The sequence below is a fragment of the Macrotis lagotis genome, chromosome X (genome assembly GCF_037893015.1).
Source record: "Macrotis lagotis isolate mMagLag1 chromosome X, bilby.v1.9.chrom.fasta, whole genome shotgun sequence".
NCBI classification, from domain to species: Eukaryota; Metazoa; Chordata; class Mammalia; order Peramelemorphia; family Peramelidae; genus Macrotis; species Macrotis lagotis.
Genome location: NC_133666.1, coordinates 168308004 through 168329720, shown reverse-complemented (window position 1 = coordinate 168329720; position 21717 = coordinate 168308004). Strand labels below are relative to the sequence as shown.

The 21717-nt window shown below is 44.4% G+C and overlaps 1 protein-coding gene across 7 annotated transcripts in view; it reads left to right on the top strand.

Moving 5' to 3' along the window:
- Positions 1-21717, top strand: part of RAI1 (retinoic acid induced 1) — a 294145-nt gene that overhangs the window by 130709 nt on the left and 141719 nt on the right. For 5 of the 7 annotated variants that reach the window (XM_074208585.1, XM_074208582.1, XM_074208578.1 and 2 more), the window contains exon 2: positions 2394-2488. The exons of 1 other annotated variant lie outside the window; for it this stretch is intronic. The gene's annotated coding sequence lies outside the window, so the exon portion shown is untranslated. Of the gene's footprint in view, positions 1-809; positions 2266-2393; positions 2489-21717 lie in introns of those variants that run through there. One more of the 7 variants, XM_074208580.1, reaches the window with a different exon arrangement.

The following is a 21717-nucleotide window of genomic DNA, read 5'->3' as shown; positions in this document are numbered from 1 at the left end:
CAAAAATAAAAATGATCCATCAAGGGAAGGGTGATAGGAAAATAGTGGTAGAGCCCGCCAGAGAATGGGAGCCAGGAGCCAGTGAGGCTGGGGGCGGAGGTGGGAGGGGGATGGGAAGAGAAAAGGTGGAAGAAGGAAGAGTGATTAGCCAGAGCAGAGCTACAATTGTGGAGAGAAAGAGGGGTGGGGGCGCCGGAGGCGCGCTGCTTGGAGATAAATATAAAAGCTCACTCTCTAGGGTTCTTATCCTTAGCCCTGGTCCACAAACAAGGGCGGGCTTTGGAGAGCACAGAAACTACGAGGGTTGAGAGGAAAAGGCGGAGAAGGAGCACTAATTGGGTGGCTATGCCCTCCTTCCCCCCCTCCCCTGCCCCGACAGACAGACAAACACCACACACACACACACACACCCGCGCGCGCGTGTAATTAACCTGGGGAATTTACAGACACAGGATGTGCCCTAGACAAGTGGGGAAAGGCCAAGAAAAAAAAGCAGATTAGATATTGGTGGGAATAATTATAAGGGTGTCTGTCATCTGTGAGGAGGGAGGAGGAAGGAATGGAGGGGGGAGAGAGAGAGAGAGAGAGAGAGAGAGAGAGAGAGAGAGAGAGAGAGAGAGAGAGAGAGAGAAGAGAGAAGAGAGAGCTGTGATGCGATATATTTCATCTCCCCGCCAGCTATACGGTAGATTGTAGGATAGAAGGGTAGAGAGGGGTTGAGGGACTGCGGGGGCGGGGGGGGGGGTGTCTGAAGTATGCGCGGGGAGGGGGCTTTTACTAGGGGGCGGGGGGAATCACCGTCTCTGTGGCGCCGGGTGGGAGGGTCGAGTTCGAGATAGGACCTTAGGACCAGCCACTGCCAGACTGGGAATCCCAGCCGGAGGGCGCTATCTTGAGCATCTCTCAAGGTGAAAGCTCTTTGAAGCTTGAGAGCTTAGGGACCCTTCGGGCTCCCCCAAAGGCTCCCTTTAAAAAGTGGGGAAGTGCTACATTAACAACCACCCTAGTCCCCCAATACCCAGAAGCCACCTATTGCTGTCGGATCTGATTTGCCAGGCACGGTCCAAGCTAAATCCCCAAAGATACACAAACCTTGGAGTCCGGAATGCTGTATTTTTCCTGTCAGTCAGTGCTTCGGACACAGCTGGCTAAGCAGAACCGAGAAAGCTGCAGGTGTGTTATTCTCTCTCTCTCTCTCTCTCTCTCTCTCTCTCTCTCTCTCTCTCTCTCTCTCTCTCTCTCCCCTCCCCCCCTTTTCTGCCCTTCCTACCCAACCCCGCCCCCCGGCCCTCTGGCTCCTGCAAGCAATCTTCGGATCAATCTTTCGATGCCTTCACTGCTTTCAGAAATGGATAGCAGCACTGCTCCCTCCCGCCCCACTTTAGGTAGTCTCCGTCAAACAAACCGCCTTTAGGACCTAGATATTAGGATCTGAGAGAGATGTGCCATATAGGTTGGGGTGTGTGTGTGTGTGTGTGTGTGTGTGTGTGTGTGTGTGTGTGTGTGTGTGTGTGTTTTAAAGAAAGGGAGAAGGGGCGAAGATCACAAGTCCAAACCTTCAGTTTATTCCTCCCCTCCCTTGCGTCCCATTTTTCCTTTCTAGGATTAAGCTTTCCACCTATCTTCTACCCCACCATACCCAAAAATGTCTGCAGTTTTCTTTTGACCCCTCATGCTAGTATTTTTGAGCTCAGTGCGCCGCTTCTGCTGATTGCTATTCCTGGCAGAGACCGACCACACACACACACACACACACACACACACACACACACACACACACACACACACACACACCACCGACAAGCTTGCTACCTTCTCGGGGGAGGGTTTTTTTTTGGTGTTTTTTTAAGAAAAAATAAATTAAAAAATAAAACCCAAAACACCATCAGTCTCCTCAGCTTCTCTGAGCTCTCTGTCTTATGAACTGATGTCTCTATGGTGAGATCAAACCTCTCTTCTCACACACACACACAGACACACGACACAGGCACAGACCCTCCCCCTTCTCCTCCCCCTTTCCCACCCCCCATCCCTCTCCCCTCCCCCAGTTCCACCACTCTCCTCTCTGGTGTGTATGTAAGCCGCCTGCAGCCAAACCCCAACATCACTGCTACCCCTGGCATTAAAATGTTCAGGCTGGATGCTATAGGGCCGTTTCTAATTACCTTATATCCCCCAGTGGCCCATGAGTAATGGCTACTGAAGGAGCTGGCAACGGTTGCTGAGAAGGAAGAGCGGAGAGGGCGAGAGAAGGAGAGAGAGAGTGTGAGAGGAGGAGAAAGGGGAGAGAGAGAGAGAGAGAGAGAGAGAGAGAGAGAGAGAGAGAGAGAGAGAGAGAGAGAGAGAGAGAGAGAGAGAGAATATTGTGCCATTTCTCCCATCTTTTCCTGAAGGATCTAATCTGGCAGCTGTGTTCTGGAAGAGGTGAAGGGAAGAGAGAGAGAGAGGAGAAAACACAGACCCACCACCGGAGATCAAGGAAGAACAGGTATCGTTACAAGCATTATCTTTGTGTCTTTTTTTCCTCTCAATTCATGGAACTCGGTGGGTTGACGATTTTCTGGTTCTCATTCTCTTGCTGTAACTTGCAGCTCTCGTCTGGTAGATTCAGCCTCCAGACGCTGGCTTGTTTGGGGGAGGGGTAGCAGGAGTTGTGTATTTTCCTCTCTTCGGTGTTTTGGGTTTTCATAAAGCAGCTGGGTGATTGCTGGTTTCCCCTGTATGAGGAGGAATTCTAGGGGATTTTCTTTTGCTTGAGGGCGTCTGGTTGCTTTTTTACCGCCCCCCTCCCCCTCCCCCTCCCCCTCCCCCTTTCAGTTTGTTTAAAAAAAAAATGTCTTGGGAGCCTGTATCACACTGGCCTGAATGAGTGAGGCTGAGAAGGGGCAGGGCTGAGACTTTGGAAGAGGAGGTCTGTGATTGTGTTGGGGTCGTGGGAAGAGGTAAGAAGTATGTGGTCGCTGGGGAACCCAGGCTGGAAAGAAAAAAAACCCGGTAGTTTTGTAGAAGTTGAAAATTCAGCCCAACTGCTGAGTGCACCGAACCCCGGAGCTCCCGGGGAAGGAACGTCAGGCGAGCACCGTGGGTCCTTGTTCTTATCGCCAGCCGGGGCGCTGCTCCCGTGGGCGGCGGATCCGCGGTCGTCCCCCCGTCCGATTCTCTCCTGCCCCCCCCCCCCCCGTCATGTTACCCCGCTCGGGTTGGCACTCCTCAGACTTCCCGTGGGGGCTCGTGACCCCGGCCGCCCCGAGGCCCAGCGGCGGCCGCCGCTGCATCCCGCGTGTGACCCGTCCTCCGGGGCTGCAGGGCTCCACTCTCAGCGCCGCCTTTCAACCATTGAGGTCGTGCCCGCTCCCGCTCCAGCCTGCCTCCCTGCCCCCTCCCTAAGCCGCCTCCGAACCCGGACTCCCGCTAGAGAGCAGAGCTTCTAACGTTTCTCAGGCCTGGCTCCCGCCCCGCCCCCACCGCCTTTCATCCTGGCGCATTTCCTCCCGCAGACCCCGGCCCCCAGGACCGCTGCCCCCCAGCTCCCCGGAGGAGCGCCCCGGCGCGCACAGCTCCGCTCCACGGCGCGAGTGACAATAAGACCCCCGAGCTCTCGCCGCCGCGATTCCTCCCTGGCTCCGCACCAGAACCGGAGCCCGGGTGTCAGTCGGGCCATCCAGAGCCCTCCACGCGTGTCTGTGTCTTTTTAGAACACGGACGTGAATGAAATCGCGTGCGGGATGAAGCAGTGTGGGGAGGGGAGGCCCCAGGTCTGAGCGCCCGCAGCCAGACCCGGCGACGACGCTTAGCGCAGCGGAGGGGCCCCGTGCCGGCCTGCTCCCCGCGGAGGGCCGGGGGTTTAGGGGGGGAGAAAAGGGCGACTCCGGCCGCGGGGGCCTTGGGGACCCCCGAAGCCGCAGCGGGAGGGGGGAGGGGCCCGGGGCGGGCGCCCCGAGCGAAGGCAAGGCGCGGGGGGACTCCCCCGGCTGCCCCGCGCCGGCCGAAATCGCCCATGCGGACGGAAGCGAGCCGGCAAAGCTGCGGGCCCGGAGCCCGAGCCGGGCGGCCCGAGCCTGCTCCGAGGCGCCGCGCCGCGCGGGACTGCGGCCTGCCCGGGCCCGCGGGGCGGGGGGATTCCCAGGGCAGCTCCCGCCTGGCACAGCCAAGATGGGAGGCGGCGCCGGCCGCGGGCGCCGCGAGATGCTGCGCGGCCCGCTTCCTCCTCCTCCGGCGGCCCGGCCCCCCGATGCAGGCCGCGGCCCGCGCGCCGTCGCCGGGGGTCGCCTGTTCGCGGCTCCGGGCTTTTGTGAGCCGGGCGCGGGGCCGGGCCGGGGGGCGCCGAGCCGGGCCGGGGGGCGCCGAGCCGGGCCGGGGGGCGTCACTCCCTTTCCCGCCGCCCCCGCCCCCACCGGGCAGCGCACAGCTTTCCAGAGAGGAGCTGGCCGTGGATGGCCGGCCCGCCGCTCCCTTTTACGTGTGTGTGCGTGTGCGTGTGTGTGTGTGTCTGTGTGTGTGTCTGTGTGTCTGTGTGTGTGTGTCTGTGTTGTAGAAAGGGAGGGAGAGGAACGGTTCCAACAGGAAGGATGAAAGCTTAGCCAAAAACCTCTTCCCCTCTAGTCTCCAGAAGAGGAAAAAGGGGCTGGCATGCCCTGGAATCTTTTTTCATTCTCTCTCTCTCTCTCTCTCTCTCTCTCTCTCTCTCTCTCTCTCTCTCACACACACACACACACACACACACACACACACACCCCAGAAGGCTAATTGCCCCCCAAGCTAGAGTTTGACCTGACTAGCCCCACACTGTGACATATAGTAGTCCCCAGAGTGTTGAAGGAGTCAGAGAAGATCATTGTGTCTCTGCCTTACACACACATACACACACACACACACACACACACACACACACACACACACACACACGCCTTTCCAGGTGAAAAAATCAAATGCAAATAAGCATCATAGACAACCTCAAAGAGAAGAGAAGAGCCTAGTTTCCCCATCATTGCTCTGGCTTCCCCCACAAACTCTGGTCCCTGGGGTAGTCTGGAAGGCTCTCCTGGCGCTGACTTGGAGGCTGACAAACACCCATTGACTGGCTCATTCCTCTCACTCTCCCACACAATGTTACAAGGTCTGAGAGCCAGGGTTTAACGGTGGGAGGCAGAACCCGAGTGGGGGGAGGGAGGACCAAAAGGTGGCAAATTCACAGTTTCTCCAATTAGATCTGGGGTGGGAAGACCACCCCCATTGTAATTTAGAGGATGGCTATCTTGATTTGCTCTAGAAGGTAAATTTGAGTACTCTGCAGACCCTGAGAATAGGTGCTTCTGCTTAGGGACTTTATTCTCCTGAAAGATTTAGAACTTCTCCAATAGGTTCCCTCCTCCCACTCTGCCACCCTGCCTGGAATTATGGCTCACCACCCCTTCTTAATTCATTCTTCCACCTGCATCTTCACACAGGATTTAAAATTGTTAGTTGAGGAAGCGTTCCATTTCCATCCCCTTATGGGCCCCTTCCAGCTGAGGAATGGGCCTGATTTGTAGGAGCACTACCCCAGAGACAGACTCTACAAAATTTTGCCTGGGGCTTCTGACCATAACAAAGGCTGATGTGATGGAGGTGGCTCAACCACAAGCTGTCCTCTCCTACCAGCTTGTATTCAGCTCCTTGGCCATGAGCCACTGAAATCATTCATTCTCATCTTTATCTCTGAAGGGCAAGAGTAAAGGTGGATTACCATATCATAGATGGAGAAACTGAGGCCCAGGGAAGTGACTTTTCCCAAGGTCACTTAATGAGCTATTGTTTTTCTGGGCCAGGAGCCTAGTCCTTTTGGCTCTTATCCCTGGGCTCTCTCCAGACCAGAATCATTGTTTCTCTCCATTAAGATTGGGTACACAGATCCCAAAGGATTCTGCTTTCCTACTTACCAGGTTCTTCTCAGTACCCCTTGAACCTCATAATCCCAAAGCTGCCTTTCATCTAAGACTGAAATCTTTCAAAGAGAAAACATGTGATAGGTATATGCATGTGTGTATTTTTGTGTATGCTGATATGTGTGGATAACTGTATGTTGTATCATATGTGATCATGCATGTATTGTGGGTATATGCCCATGTGTGGACATAATGTTTCTATCTATATTTGGTATATATTTCATATGTACATATGTTTTCTGTATTCAAGCATAAAGATGGATATGTGTCTACATCTGTATATATATATATATATGCATTATATAAGCATATATGCATTATGCTTTCATATCTTATTTGATTTTCACATACCCATCCTCAAGGAAGGGAAGTTATTTTATCCCTATTTTTAAAATTTTATTTATTTAAGGTAATGGGGTCAAGTGACTCGCCCAAGGACACATAATTATTGTCTGAGACCAGATTTGAACCCAGGTTCTTCTGACTCCAGGACTGATGCTCTGTATACTAGCTGCCTTCATTTTATCCCTATTTTATAGGAAATTGAGGTTGAGACATTCCCAAGTTCGTCCAGCTAGAAATTGCCTCACCAGAACTAGAATCCAGGTCTTCTGTCAGCCAGTTCATTGCTCTTGTCAGAATACTCTGAGACTGTGTCTGTGTGTGTGTGTGTGTGTGTGTGTGTGTGTGTGTGTGTGTGTGTGTGTGTATTTGTGTGCAGATGCAACTGCCTCTGGGATCTCTTTTATTTTTCTCTGAGAACCCAGACCAAGCCACAGGCCTGGAAAATTGCAAAAGGAGAAGAGTGAAGAAAGGGGTGGAGACACCAGGCCAGAGGGCTGTGGAGGGAGGTTCAGTTGCAAAAGGAATGGTATGCTGTCAGTGACCATGTTGCATCAATTCCTCTGAAATTCCTCTCACCCCAGCTTGAGAACTGGGAAGGATTTCAGGCCAAATGATAGTCCTGGGCACTCATCCAACACCCATCCCACTCCTTCCTCCTGCAAACTGCAGAGGGTCTAGAGTCTCATTGTAACCTTTTCCCTATGCCAGGAAGAGGAGGAGAATATCTTCCCATTTCTCAAAGGAGAAAACTGAGAGACTGGGAGGTGGAGTGAGAGTCTGTCTTACAGGGAGAGAAGGTGATAGAGCCAGGAGAGTCTTGACCAATAAGGTGGGTTTAGGGGCTTAGTTGGGTCTTTGACTATTGTATTTCTGTGTGGGAAATCTAAACTGGAACTTCTCACTGAGGGATGTTGGAACCAAAATAACCAAGCCCCCTGAAAGGGGAATCAGATACAGTAGTTAGACCAAGGGACTTGAAACCAGAAGGGGACAAATGACTGTATTCCAGATGTGATGATTCATATCAGCTCTTAGTTTACCCATTCATAACCTGGAGAGGCATTGATCTGAATGGACCATTTAAGACAAGCAAGTGGTTTTTTACCTTCCTCCTCTTAGTTTAGTTATCTTCAGTCCTGGGACTCAATGAGCATGAAAGGGTAAGGCTAAAGAGGTTAATCTTCCTAAAAGATGTGGGGAGGATAGGGGTGATGGAAAGAAAAGAAGGAAAGACTCAAAAGGAAAAAAGGAAAAGGAGTGGCGGAAGGAAGAGAGATATAAAGGAAAAAAACAAAGAAGAGAGACAGGAGAGGAGAAAGGAGGGACAGAGAAAGAGAGAGGAGAGGACAGAGAGATAAAAGTGAAAGAGCAGAGAGAGAAAGAGGGAACAAAGGGAGAAAAGAGGAGAGAATAGAAAGGGAGAGAGAGGGGTGGGAGGAGAGAGAGAGAGAGAGGAAAGGAAGGAAAAGGAGAGAAGAGAGGGGAAGAGGAAAAAAAGGAAAACCAGAGAGAGAGAGAGAGAGAGAGAGAGAGAGAGAGAGAGAGAGAGAGAGAGAGAGAGAACAGAAGAAGAAAGAAAAGGGAGAGGAGAGGAAAGAAAGGGAGAGGAGAGAACGAGAAGGTGGGGGGATAGAAAAAGAAAGCCCTCCTCTTCTGGAACAAGTCAAGCTCTCTTATCACTGAAACCTGACCCATCCTCCTCACTTCCTCATCCCCAAAGCAATCGTTAGAATAGGAGGCAGTGGGTATATCTTGTGGCCCAGCTCTGTCAGATTGGCCCTTTTACAGTAGCAGTTGCCAAAGGCCACTCCAAGGAAGAAAACAAGTGAGAAGCAGCAGAAGGGCATGAGAGAGCTTGCAGCAAGCAATCAATAGTTGGAGTGACTGCCCAAGGAGCCACGATTACACTGACATCTCCCAGGCTCTGGCTGGGCTTGGGGGAGGGGCCAAGGAGACACCTGATTCTCCTGCACTGAGGCCCTTGCCATATTCCCTCTGGGCCAGGTATTAATGTCAGTGGCCTCTGTTCCCAGTTCTCCTGGGGAGGGGGGCAGCAGACCAGCTTCAGGGGAGGGGGAAAGATGCTCATTGTCTTGACTTACCATAAGAGGATAGGAACATTCTATTCCTTCCCTTCCGGCCCATCCCTTTTGCCTCTGTGTTTTTTCGCATGTGTAACTGTGGATATCTTTGTAGGTATACATATGTCTCTTTGTGCACAAATATGTATACATTAGCAGTTATATCTCTGTGTATATGTATACTTGCATTTATAGAAACTGGTACCTATCTTTGTCTATGTCTCTGTGCATAATTATATACATTTATGAATTTGTCTCTGTTAATCTATGTTTGGGTCTGTGTGGATGTCATTGTGTGTGAGATTGTGTATGTGGTGTATCTGCAAGTACAGTACAAAACATGTTTTCATATGTTTATCTCTGTGTGTATGGATCTGTGTACCTGTTTCTCTGTTAGTTTGAGTCTGTCTATATATTTGTGTGTATGAGGTTGTATGTGTGTGCAAACATGTGTATTTGTGTGTGTTAGTACCCCAAGGTAAAAAGGGAAAGATCAAAAATCTGCTTTTTTGTGTGGTTTTCAAGGGTTAAGATATATGGTTGAAACAAGGGAGTCCTTGGTGAGGCCAGGGAGAGAAGAAGAGGGGAGGCAAAGGGAAATCTAAAGAGAACATCTTCTCTTTTGTCTCCAAGGAGATCAGCCTGTGAAATGATCCACATGTTAATTAAAAATTATTATATCTTGATTGAGCCATTCCTGTGCACATCCCACTTGTGAAGAGGAGAGGGAGGGAGGGAGGGAGGGAGAGAGAGAGAGAGAGAGAGAGAGAGAGAGAGAGAGAGAGAGAGAGAGAGGAGGGAGGGGAAGAGAGAAGGAAGGAGATAAAGGGAGGGAGAGAGAGAGAAAGGGAGGGAGAGTAAGAAGAAACATACATAAAGAGAAAGTGGGGGAGAGAAGAAGAGAGAGACAGAGGGGAGAAAAGAGAGAAAGAGACAGGAGAATGGGGGAGAGAGGACAGAGAAAGGGAAAGAGGAGAGCCAGAGAGAAGAGGAAGACCAAGGACCAAGAGGAGAGAGAGAGAGAGAGAGAGAGAGAGAGAGAGAGAGAGAGAGTCAGGACTGGAAGAGATTTTCAGAATTATTTGATCAGCCTGCACCACCACTACCCCTCCATTTCACAAAAGAGGAAAATGAGGCAGTCAGTGACTTGCCCAGGGTCATATAATCAAGTTAATGGTCTTATCCAGGACTCAGATTTCAGTCTTTCAAATGAAGGGATTTTCCAGGGAAGGTTCTGAGATTCCTTCACTACTTGCCAACCTGGGCCAGCAGCTTTCTAGATGATGGTCAAAGTCCTTTTTGGTAGCTCCAATATATCAAAAATAGAACTTTCATTTTCTCCCAAACTACTCCTTTTCAAAATTTCCCTATTTCTTTCAAAGGCACTACTATCTTTCTAGTGTTGTAGCTTCTGTACCATAGAGTCATCCTGAGCTCTTCATTCTCACATATCCCATGTAGCCAGTAAGACACCAGATCCACCTCCACAATATTCTTACCTATGTCCCCCTTCTCTCCACTCACACATCCCCCACCCTAGTTCAGACTGTATCACCTCTCAGACATTTGCAAGTCTCATCTTTGACCTCCCTGCTTCTTCTCATCTCTCTAATCCTTCCTCCACACAACTGTCCACATGGTTTTCCTAAAGCCCAATTCTGTGTATTACTCCCTTAATCAACTCCAGTGTCTCTCAGTTTCTTCTAAGATTGATATAAACTCTTCTGTTTAGTCTACAGCCTAGCCATACTAGCCTTTTAACTATTCCTCACAAACATTATCTCCCATATCAATGCCTTTGCACTGATTGCTCCCAGGCTTAAATCCATCATTTCCTTAAAAACTCAACTGAAGTACTTACTGTCTTCTAGAGGAGCTGATTACCCCCAGCTGCTTGTCCCTTCCCCACCAAGTTAACATATTCATTTTGCCCATATTTAGGATATACTCACATAATGGTACAGCTTGGTCTATAGGTTCCTCCCATGGTGATATTCTATGTACTCTGGGGCATACCAAGGGGCATGTGCTCTGGCCACTTTCTCTAGGATATCTACTCTGGTTCCTTTTCAAACTGATGGCTATGACTCTTTGCATGACATTCAGGAGACTCTGAAGAATTGTGCCTTGGCGGAAGTACTTGAAAGGACAACACATGAACTTCACTAGACCCCCAGAGAGCTAACCTTGAATCACCCAAAACAAACCAGCTGACTTTTTTTTGAGGACAATAACTACTTAACTGTGAGGAGAGTAAAATGGAAATAGGTAGACTGCCCTGATCTCCTGGACTGGGGTTCCTTCCATGAGTTGGGCATATGCCTGGACTCTACTGAAGGACTTAAACCTTGTTGAGATGACCCAGTGATTCCTGATTGTTTACCACTCAAAAATGATTGACCATAAGTGAGTGAGCTATAAGAGGAAGAGAAATAACTTGAAGTCTTGGACTTATACTGGGGGGTGGGAGTGGAAAGAAATTCTTTCCTCCTCTCTACATCCAGTGGCAATGGTGTCGACAGGGGACAATACCTGCCCCTCACAGCCTGTAATTTCATCAAGCACATGGCAGTGATCGTATATGCTTACCTATATGAGCCTGAGTCCCTGCCATCTTCTATTTTCTCCTTTTTTCTCTGAGCACAGGCCAGTGACCAGAGATCGTGAAAAAAAATGATTGTTTCCAGCCTTTACAGCCTTTACAGTAACCTTGTGAGGTCAAGAAATTCTGAGTCAGGTGCTGGCTGTCCACCAGGAGGTGATTCCTGATACAGCACCAGTTCTCAGAGGAGAAGCACCATCACCAGGAGCTGCTAATGCTGGAAGGATTAAGAAAACCTAACCCAGGCTTGGACTGGCCAGATCTGAACCTTGTGAGTGGTTCAATCTGGGTAGGTCTGAAGTGAATGGCAAAAGCCTAAATATCAGTTCAGCAGTGCCTTGAAGTTGTCCTTCCTCCAAAGAAAGTATAATGAGTGTGATGTTTTTCTATACTTGTTAAGGTGTACCTTTGAGTTCTTTTCTGTATTAAACATTTTGAATGATAAAGAAAATAAAGGTAAACTTATAACATTTAATACCTACTTTGTACATTGTTTCTAAAGGGGAGTAGTTATCCGATTTGAGGAAAAATATGATCATCCATAGTTAAGTTTCGATTTAAAGATTTCCCCTCTGAATTTCTATTCCAGGAAAGCAATTAGCCAGAAAGAAAAATTAAGAGAATCTCCTTCCCACAAAGATGAACTATGTCTGGATGAGTCCAGAGTTAGATATTCTTGGTGGGGGATTGGAAATGGTTGGATCCTCTCTAATATCTTGTAGACCTCCTGGATTCTCATTTTTAGATGAGGATTCTATGGCTATTATTTATCTAATATGGATTTTATTTTATATAATTTATTTATATAATAAGTTATAAGGATTCTTAAGAGAAAAATGAATGTAGCACCCCCCTCTTTGGGCTACCCTTCTTATTTGAAGGCTGAGTCCCTCAGAGAATTTTTAAAACTATAGCTCATGAACCCCCATTGATGTATCTACCTTTACTTTATTCAGTCAGAGGATACAATTAGAGCAAAACAAAGGTGCTTACTGAAATAAGTTAGGAAGAATAATAGCAATACAAAATACGTTCCCTACAGATAGATGTAGGGTTCCTTCCTACAAATATATGTAGAATTGGTAGATAAAGTAAACACATAAATTTCAAAAGTTGAGAGGCACACATATAGACAACTCATGTGACCAAATCACATGCAAAAAGAAGCAACTTACACATCTGATGCAACAGAGCTGATGTCCTTACATTTCTCCTAATAATCTTGACTACATAGTCTACATTGGATGCTGCCTCTCTGCTTGGCTGAAGTTACCACTAAGCTTGTCTTCAATGAAATCTTGTCCTAGATAATGCAATGTCTTTTACTAGAAAGAGCCAGAAACCCTTCCTGAGAATCAGCAGAAATCTCAGTTCTGTGGCCTACCATCTCCTGAGAAGAATCCCTATTACAGGCACTAGACTCTTTTTGACTTCTCTCAAGAACTTGTTCATCCTGACCTCAACTAGATCCCAGGCTTGCATTCTCCTAAGTGGTGTCCCCTCTGTCCCCATATTTGTGCTGCAAATACCATTGCTCATGGTGGAGAAAGAGAAGGAAAAAAAAAAATCCCTTTTCCTCCCTTAGTATATTCTTCAAGAAACACAAAGGAAAAGATGGAATACTGAGTTCTCCCATAGCTGTCTTGTCCACTTCCAGAGCTAACTGCTTTCTCTATTGACTGACTCATAGCTGGATTATTCTTTTAAACTCTCACCAAAGCTATCTCTCCCCAGAGGGAAGTTCATTGCCTCTGCCAAGCCTCATCTAATTTCCTGGCCATTTCATATGTAAATTAGCCAATCCATGTCCAAATGGACACACCCTTTATGACAGACAAATGGGCCAGAGTCTGAAAGGGACCTGGCCTTTCATCCCATTGTCTCTGTTACCTGTTCCATGTAAATTCAGTCACTCAGAGTCTGACAGGCATGACTTTACCCTGGTTCTCTCTGTTACCTTGCCTTTATATCATACAATTTTGTCAAGTGGACTAGGGGGACTCAATTAATCAGGACTCTCTGATCAACCCCCTGCTACACTAGTATTTAGTATTTTTCTTTGTTTTCAGACTGTAATTAGAGTTTTATGATGTGTTTCCTTTACAAATCAGGCCGGTTGCTTTGAGATAGTTTTTGCATGATTGAATACTTAAGTAGTCAGTAGCCAACAAGCATCTATGAAGCACTGACTATGTGACAGACACTGCTAAGTGTTAGAAATACAAAGAAAGGCAAAAGACTGTTCTTGCTTTTGAGGAGCTCACAGTTCAATGGGGAAATACCATACATACAAACAACTATTTACAAATAATATATATTCAGGATCAAATAGAGGTCATTGACAGAGGCAAGACATCAAAGGAGATTGAAAAAGATTTTTTGTGTAAGGTGGGATTTTAACTAAGACTTGAAGGAATCTAGGAGACAGAGAGGGAGGAAAAACAGAGAATTCCAGGCATAGGAAGAGCCAGTGAAAATTCCCAAAGTTGGGAGATGGAGAGCCTTATGCAAAGAACAGCAAGAAGGTCAGTATCACTGGATTCTAGAGTAAGTGAGCATGAGTGAGAAAACTGGAGAGTTAATAGAGGCTCAATTTATAAAGGGCTTTGAATATCAAACACCTATAGATGTTAAATGTTGATCCTGGAAGTAAGAGGAATCATTAAAAGGTAGGTAGATGTGGAGTAGCATGATTAGACTTACATTCTAGGAAAATCAATTTTATAGCTTATTGAGAATGGGACTAGAATGGGGAGAGACTGATGGCTGGAAGCTCAACCAGCAGGCTATTGCAGTAGGTTGGGCATGAAATGATATAATAATAGTCCATGGGGGAGGTGACAAGTGTCAGGAGAGAAAAGGACATATATTAGAGGTGTTACCAAGATAAACTCAACAGGGCCTGGCAACAGATGGTCTGGGATGGTATGAGGATGTGGGTGAAGAATTGAGGATGACACCTAAGTTGTGAGCCTGTGTGACTATGGAGTTGATGGTTCCCTTGACAGTAATAGCAGAGTTATGAAGGGGGGGGAAAGTTTGGGGGGGGACAATGAATTCAGTTTTGGACATTTTGGGTTTAAGATGTCTGTAGAACATCCAGTTCAGGGTAGAAAATAATAGGTAATAGAAGACCTGAGAAAAGATCAGAAGAGAAGTTAGGACTAAATAAGTACATTTGAGAATCATTAGCATAGAGATGATAATTGAATCCATGGTAGAGGATGACGTCACCAAGTAAAATGGTATAGAAGGAAAAGACAAGGACTCAGGACTGAGCCTTGGTTGACCCTGTGGTTAGCGGGTATGACCTGGATAAAGATTCAGCAAAAGATATTGAAAAGGAGTGGTCAGACAGGTAGGAGAACCAGATCCAGTAATAACATAGAAACCTAGAGAAAAGACAGAATCAAGGGGAAGAGAGTGATTGACAATGTCAAAAAGCTGCAAAATGGTCAAGAAGGATAAGGTATGAGAAAGAGTACATTAGAGATGGCAATTAAAAGATCACTGGTAAGTTATTGAAGTTGAATGATGAGGTTGGAAGCCAGACTGAACAGAATTAAGAAGAGAATGAGAAGAAAGGAAGTGGTGGCACTGACTATAGACCACCTTTTTCAGAGTTTCCTAACAAAAGGGAGGAGGAATAGGGGATGATAGCTAGCAGGGAAGGATGGATCAAGTGAATGTTTTTAAAAGAAAGATGGATGTGTTTCTAGGCAGTAGCGACCAGTAGACAAGAACAGAATTAAAGAGAGAATAGGGAAGATATGATGGAAAGGGAATCATTTGAACATAAAGGAGATAGCCTTGGTAGGGAAGAAAAGTTTTATGAGACAGGAATGAAGGAGGAGCTGGTTGTAAAATGCAGATAAGTGGTGTGAGATGAGGAGGGAGAGGAGAGAGCTCCAGGTGAATGGCCTACTTTTTTTTTTTTTTTTTTTAGTAAAATATGAGTCAAGGTTCCCAGATGGGAAGGTTGAAGTAGGGGAAGTTATGGGAATTTTTAAGGAGAGATGAAAAGGTTTAGAACAGCAACTGTGGTAAGTGGAATAGAGTCAATTGGGTAGGATTATCATTGCTAAAGTGAGGGCTAGGTTGAGATTATGTAACATAAATTCCTAATGGATCCAATCAGCAAGGTTTCATGGTTTCCTCTTGCTTTGCATGTGAGCAAAATCAATGGATGATGGAAATAATTGAAAGCTGACTCTGGGCAGGGCAAGATCAGTTATAAGGGGGAAAGGTATTGGAGAAAATAGGACAATGTAGAGATGAATTGGTCCACCAAGAAATTAAAAAGGAAAGGGAAAATGTAGCTAATATATGGGTGACAACCAGGGAAAAAACTAAAGGGTTAAGGCATTGAAGTTCACAATGAGGATGAAAAAATAGGATTTGGGGGGTACAAAGCACAGGGAAAAGTGGAATGGCAAAACCTGATATGGGTTGTATTACTGTAACCATTATGAGTATGGAAGCTGATATAAAGGATTTTGATGTTGCATTCCTGGAATTCTGATGCCTAACAATGTATTTAGAGCCACTCAGAGAACTCATCAGAGATAAAATTTATTGAGAGTCCCCCATGGGACATTATGCATATCCTTAAAAAAAAAAAACTAGAGCAGATATAGAATGTTCTCTCTATTGTGGCATGAATTCATATAACTTGTCTGAGATCCTTACTGATAGTAGCCTCATAGCATAAGGTTTGCCTGAAAGCCTAAAAATATCAATTAGCTTTTAGTCAGTTCCTTAACTCCTTTTGGGGTGGCCCCACACAACTTTGAAGACTTTCTTAGTTTCATTGATTTATTTTTTAAATCTAGTCTACTTGTTCAAGCATGGACCTTCCAAGTCCAAGAATTTGAACTTCCATTTGGAATGTTTTGTGGGCTGCAAGACTTTATTGGGGAATTTTTTTTCCTGACCTCTATTTATAATACCCTATGTTATAGAGATCCATTGGAGTAAGTATTGGATTGTCTTTGGATGCCATGGGGACCCTTACAAGAATTTTCACCTAGTATAGGTTTGATTTATCACCTGGAAGAGAGGAAGTGATGTCCATTCAACCTCAGATGCCCAATTCCCGTTGGAAAAGCCTCACTTTGTGCTCAGGGAGATCATTTGGTATCAGACCTTCCCTCTAAAAGAGGAAAGCAGTTTTCTCCTCTTTCTAACTCAATTTATTTTCTTTATTTATTTTTGTTGTTCCAATTTTCTTTGGGTTAACCAAAACCTTTACATAAACCAGTGTAGGTAATATCTTGGTTTTTTGTTTTGTTTTGTTTTTAGGTTTTTGCAAGGCAAATGGGGTTAAGTGGCTTGCCCAAGGCCACACAGCTAGGTAATTATTAAGTGTCTGAGACCGGATTTGAACCCAGGTACTCCTGACTCCAGGACCGGTGCTTTATCCACTTCGCCACCTAGCCGCCCCGGTAGTGTAGGTAATATCTTATGAGAATTTTGAAAAATGTTATTTGTTAACTTTGCATAATCTGATATTGTGGAGTTAGTATAATTTCCCAAATCATCCAGATGTGGACCCTCCCAAAACGCTATTAATTCTCCAATTTCTATAAAACTGTGCCACATGGATTATGTTGAGTCTCTAGCAAAGGAAACTGAGACAAGGGGTGGCTAGGTGGCATAGTGGATAAAGCACCGGTCCTGGAGTCAGGAGTACCTGGGTTCAAATCCGGTCTCAGACACTTAATAATTACCTAGCTGTGTGGCCTTGGGCAAGCCACTTAACCCCGTTTGCCTTGCAAAAAAAAAAAAAAGATACTGAGACAGACATTGGAAAGGGTAATACATGAGCATCTTTGAAGTACTGGAGAGACATACACAATTGGGAAAACAGATATATGTGCCAAAAGCACTCAAATTTCTTTGTGAGAGACAGCAATATTTAACTTGTGGAGAACTGGAGGGTGAGAGCAAGGGAACTGATCAAGAGATTCAAGATTGAGTCCTGAGTATGATCAATTAAATTAAAGAGCAAAAGGGTAAGATAATACAGACAATGAGCTGTAGATACAAGATTTCAGATTCTGAGTGCTTCATTTGCACCCTTGTAATATAGTAGTGACCATTACATTACCGATGATTGGCTGAAAGGACCAGTCATAGTCCTTATAACATATATGAAAAGCAAACTGGCCTCACTCTGAAAAAACTGAAAAGAGATCTAGCTTGAGAAGAACTCAGTTCTTTAGAACTTAATCTTCACCATTTCCCTTGCATCTTTTAGAATATACAGCAAAGGGGAGGGAGGAATTCTTCTCTTCTTTTCCTGCTCCCAGTGGCAGAGTTGTCTTACAGAAATTTATGGAAGCATCAAGAGAAGCAAAGTACAGAAGGAAAAGAAGAGAAGAGAGGAGAAAAGAGAAGAGAAAGTTGAGAGAAAGGAGAAAATTGGAAGAGAAGAGAAGAAAAGAGAAAAAGAGAAGAATCGAGGATAAAATGCCTGTCCACAGCCTGCTTTCCCCATTCCTTCATAGCTTTTGTTTGTTGTTCCAGATGAGACCAGGGACCCCAAATTGCCTTTCTGGTAGTCCTGAGAACCATGGCATTGCCCACACAACTCTCTTGGTGGTTCTAATGTCTCCCTCAAAGGGAAGGACTTGAAAAGATAGTATCTTTTCCTTCAGAAACATAGGATTTGGTGGTAATACTTTTTAGTACCCACTCTAGATGGGGGGGAAAACCTTTACTTTAATTGATATTACTTTTAATCATTTCAGAGGTGGAGAGGAAGAATAGCTAGACCACATCAGGCTTTCTTGGCCTAGGTCAAACCTGCTATGTAACTCCCATGTTATTGTTGCTACTGCTACTGCCACCTCCTCCTTGATCCATGAAGCATGCCCAGCTGGTGGCCCACCACATGTCTGATCATTTATTTAATCAATCATTGAGTACTTGTGATAAGCCCAGCCCTGTGCCAGGAATCATAGGAAACACAAAAGGATTATAAGAAATGATCACTGCCCTGGAAGAGCTGATAGTTTGATGTTTCCTATTTATATAGAGTTGGGACCTCATATAAGGCTTGTCCTTCATTCATGTGAAAAAGTACTCCAGTCATCATCCTGAGTGAAGAGAATATGCTGAAGCTATTTATAGTTGAGCAAACTAACAGACAAGGGAGTTAAAAATAAAAGGAAGACCTTGGTTAAGGAACAAATGAGACTAGAATTCACAGTCCTTGGACTTCCACCCTCCATAGTCTCTAGGGGAAGAGACATCATCTCTTGCTCCTTCTTTTTTTCAGTTGGGTTGGGTGGGCAGGAAGTGGGTTTGGTAGTGAAAAAAGATGACAAGAAATATAAGATTCTATGTGATTTGATAAAATGCTTAGATATGCCCTTATATGAGCTTAAGAGGTCTCTCTTGACCACTTTCTCCCTCAGTCTTTCTAATAAACATGCATATCTAACACACATATCAAACATATACATGTATACATATATTATACATTGTATGAACATAATACATATGTGTGCAAATAATACACATCCAGATATTTCATATCACATACCTACACAAGCAAACATTTATGTGTATGCCCACAAAAACATATATGCACATGTAGTTAAACTTGAGACTTGGTTAAGTTTATTATTAACTAGATAATGTTAGTGCTATCCAGAATATACACATAGGTAAAGGCAAAATCATAATAGAAAAAGGATCTTTTCTGAATTTCATATTAACCCACAAAATTCCAATGAGGTAATATTTAGCATGTAGTAGGCACTATATTTTTAGTTAACTCTTATTATTGTTATTATTATTCAAGACTGAATTATTAGACTGTGAGATCTGAGAAGAGTCTTGGTATATCCAACCCCAAAGGAAACTGAGACACACAGAAATGAAGGGAAATACTCAAGGTCAGACAGTGAATTATTGAGAAAGCTGAGATTAGAATTTAGGACTCTTCCCTCCCCATCCCATAATCTTTTCATTATGCTATACTGCTTCATCACTGAACCTCAGGCATTGGTCCAAAAGTAGAACATAAAATCAATTAATCTTGACATTTATCAGTGTGGCTGTGCTTCTTATATTAAAAGATGAAACTTCCTAAAACTACTACAATGGCTGTATGTGGCCATGGCCCTGAGGGCTGATATGTGAACCACTGAAGAACCCTACTCTCTGATTGTACACCATGGCCTCAGTATGCACTGCTGGTCTTTATAATTCCTATAATTTACTATGTGATCTGAGATTCTGCAGAGGAAAAAATAAAAAAGACTCTCCTTCTCTTGTGCAAAAAGTTCTTAACTCTCATCTCTGAAAGGCTCCAGTTAAAATGCAGTTAAAATTTTCTTGAAAGAAAATATAAATGAGACCACTAACATCTGATAACACTTTACAGGATGAATTTAATTAATCAATAGGTCTCTACTGACCACTTGCCCAAGCTCTGTGCTAGGTACTATGGCAAATACAGCAGAAGTATAAGATATATATTTATTAGAATTTGCCCTGGATCTTAGAAAGAATGGATAGGAGTTGATTGGGAAAGATCAGAAGGGAGATGGTTGTCTAGGTAACAATGAGCATGACATATTATTTGTATTATATATTACATTATATATAAAGTACAATTATATAATATAATTATTATATAATATATTGTTGAATGATAACAATGTTTTTATTGGTCTCCTATTTATAGTAAAGGACATACTAGCATACAGGGATCTAACCCATATTATAGCTATAGTGGAAATCTACAGCAGATATTGCAAAAAATCCCCCCAAAACCTGAGGCTTTAGTTGAACACAAGCACAGTGTGAGTCAGCAATATGACATGGCAGCCCCAAAAGCTAACATGATTGCAGAGTTCATTAATGAATGTCTAGTGTCCAGAAAAGGGAAGAGGGAAAGGTCTGGAACAGGGGTGTTGCCTTAGGAAGGCAAACCCAAAGAAGGACCTTGGGTATCAGAGCTAGAAAAAGGATGGAGAAACACTTCACAATTTTGTCTCCAAATGGCCTTGCCTCCTCTTAGGATGATTTGATACAAGACATAGATCTGGATCACTGGGAACCAAGAGAGGTAAATGCTTCTTCAAGCCTTGGTCTGTTGACATGAATCAACTTACAGCAATATCTGCTTCAGAGAGGCTAAATTTCAGATCAATGAAGTTTTACAGGACAAGAAGGAGAGTCAGGAGACCTGAGCTCTAATCTCTACTCTGATGCTGATTTACTATGACTCCAAACTAATCCAATCCTCAGTTATAATCCAGTGTCCTTCCAGCTCTAATAGCTTTGCTGTTATGAATTGATCAATCCATAAACATTTATTAGGCATCTACTATGTCCCAGGAACCATGTTAAATGCTGGCATGCAAAAAGAGGCAAAAGATAATCCCTGTTCTCAAGGAGCCTAATTTCAATTTAATAATAATATTTGGTTTAATAAAGAAATAATCTGATATTTCTGTACCCCTCTCTTCAAAAATCATTATGCAAAGAATTATAGTGTTGGAAGACCGCTGAAAGGTCTGACCCTACTCCTTTCCCACACCTTATCTCATCATACATGTCCACCCAGCTTTCCTTTGACTGACATGGAGGATGACATGATGGTTATGATGGGTTTGAATGGTCATGAAAAACTCTAAAGTATAGCATTTATGAAATGAACAGAAAAACATTTCAGGGTTTTTATTTGTTTGGGGGTTGTTGTTTAGTTTGTTTTTTTAAGAGGAAATGGAAACATCAAGGCTCAAAATCAGGACAATATTTGATGATCTTGGCAGATATTAAAGAGAAGATATTACTGACTGAAGCAGTAGGGCTAGATATTGGGGACAATAGGGAGGCACCAGATTAGGAAGACCTTGAACACCAGACAGGAATTTTGAGATGTCCTGAATGGATGATGTGTGGATATCTATCTTCTTATTAAATGTATTCTGATGCTCTTTCCTTTTATGGTATTAGTCCCTTCCTGATGCATCTCCCAACAAATAAGCATAGTCAAGCAAAAACAAATCAATATTGGACAATATTCCATGTCTGAAGATGCCTCCTTCCTTCTACAACTGTAACTAAACAACCCTTAGAAAGGCAGAAATGATATTCCACCATCAAGGTTGTGACATCATGACTGGCCACTGCATCAAGCAAAATGCCAAAGCCTTTCAAGGTCATTTCCCTTTATAGTTCTGTTGTCATAGTAGAAACTGTTACCCTGATTTTGCTTATTTTTTTCTGCTTCAGTTCAACTCCTTGAAAGCAGAGATTGTTTCATTCTTTGTATTGTTCTCCATAGTACTTTGATGGTGACTGGTCTATAGTAGATGTTTAATAAATGCTTGTCGATTGATTCCCAATTTTTTTCATATACATAGTTTCTTAGAGGACAATCATATTCCATTTCAATCACATATAATAATTTTTTCTGTACTTCTTTGGTTAATGGGTACCCACTTTTCTTCTAGACAGGCAGCTAGGTAGCTCAAATGGATAGAGCACTGGACCTGGAGTCAGGAAGACCTGAGTTTAAATGTCAGACTTTGTGTGATCCTGGGCAAGTTGCTTAATTTCTCACTACCTCAGTCTCCTCAACTGCAAAATGAGGATAATAATAGCACCTACCTCCCAGGATTATTGTGAAGATAAAATGAGAGACTATTTGTAAATCACTTTGTAAACCTTAAAGCACTATATTAAAAAACTGTTGTTGTTATAGTTCTTTACTGCTAAAAGAATTGCCATTAATATTTTTGTA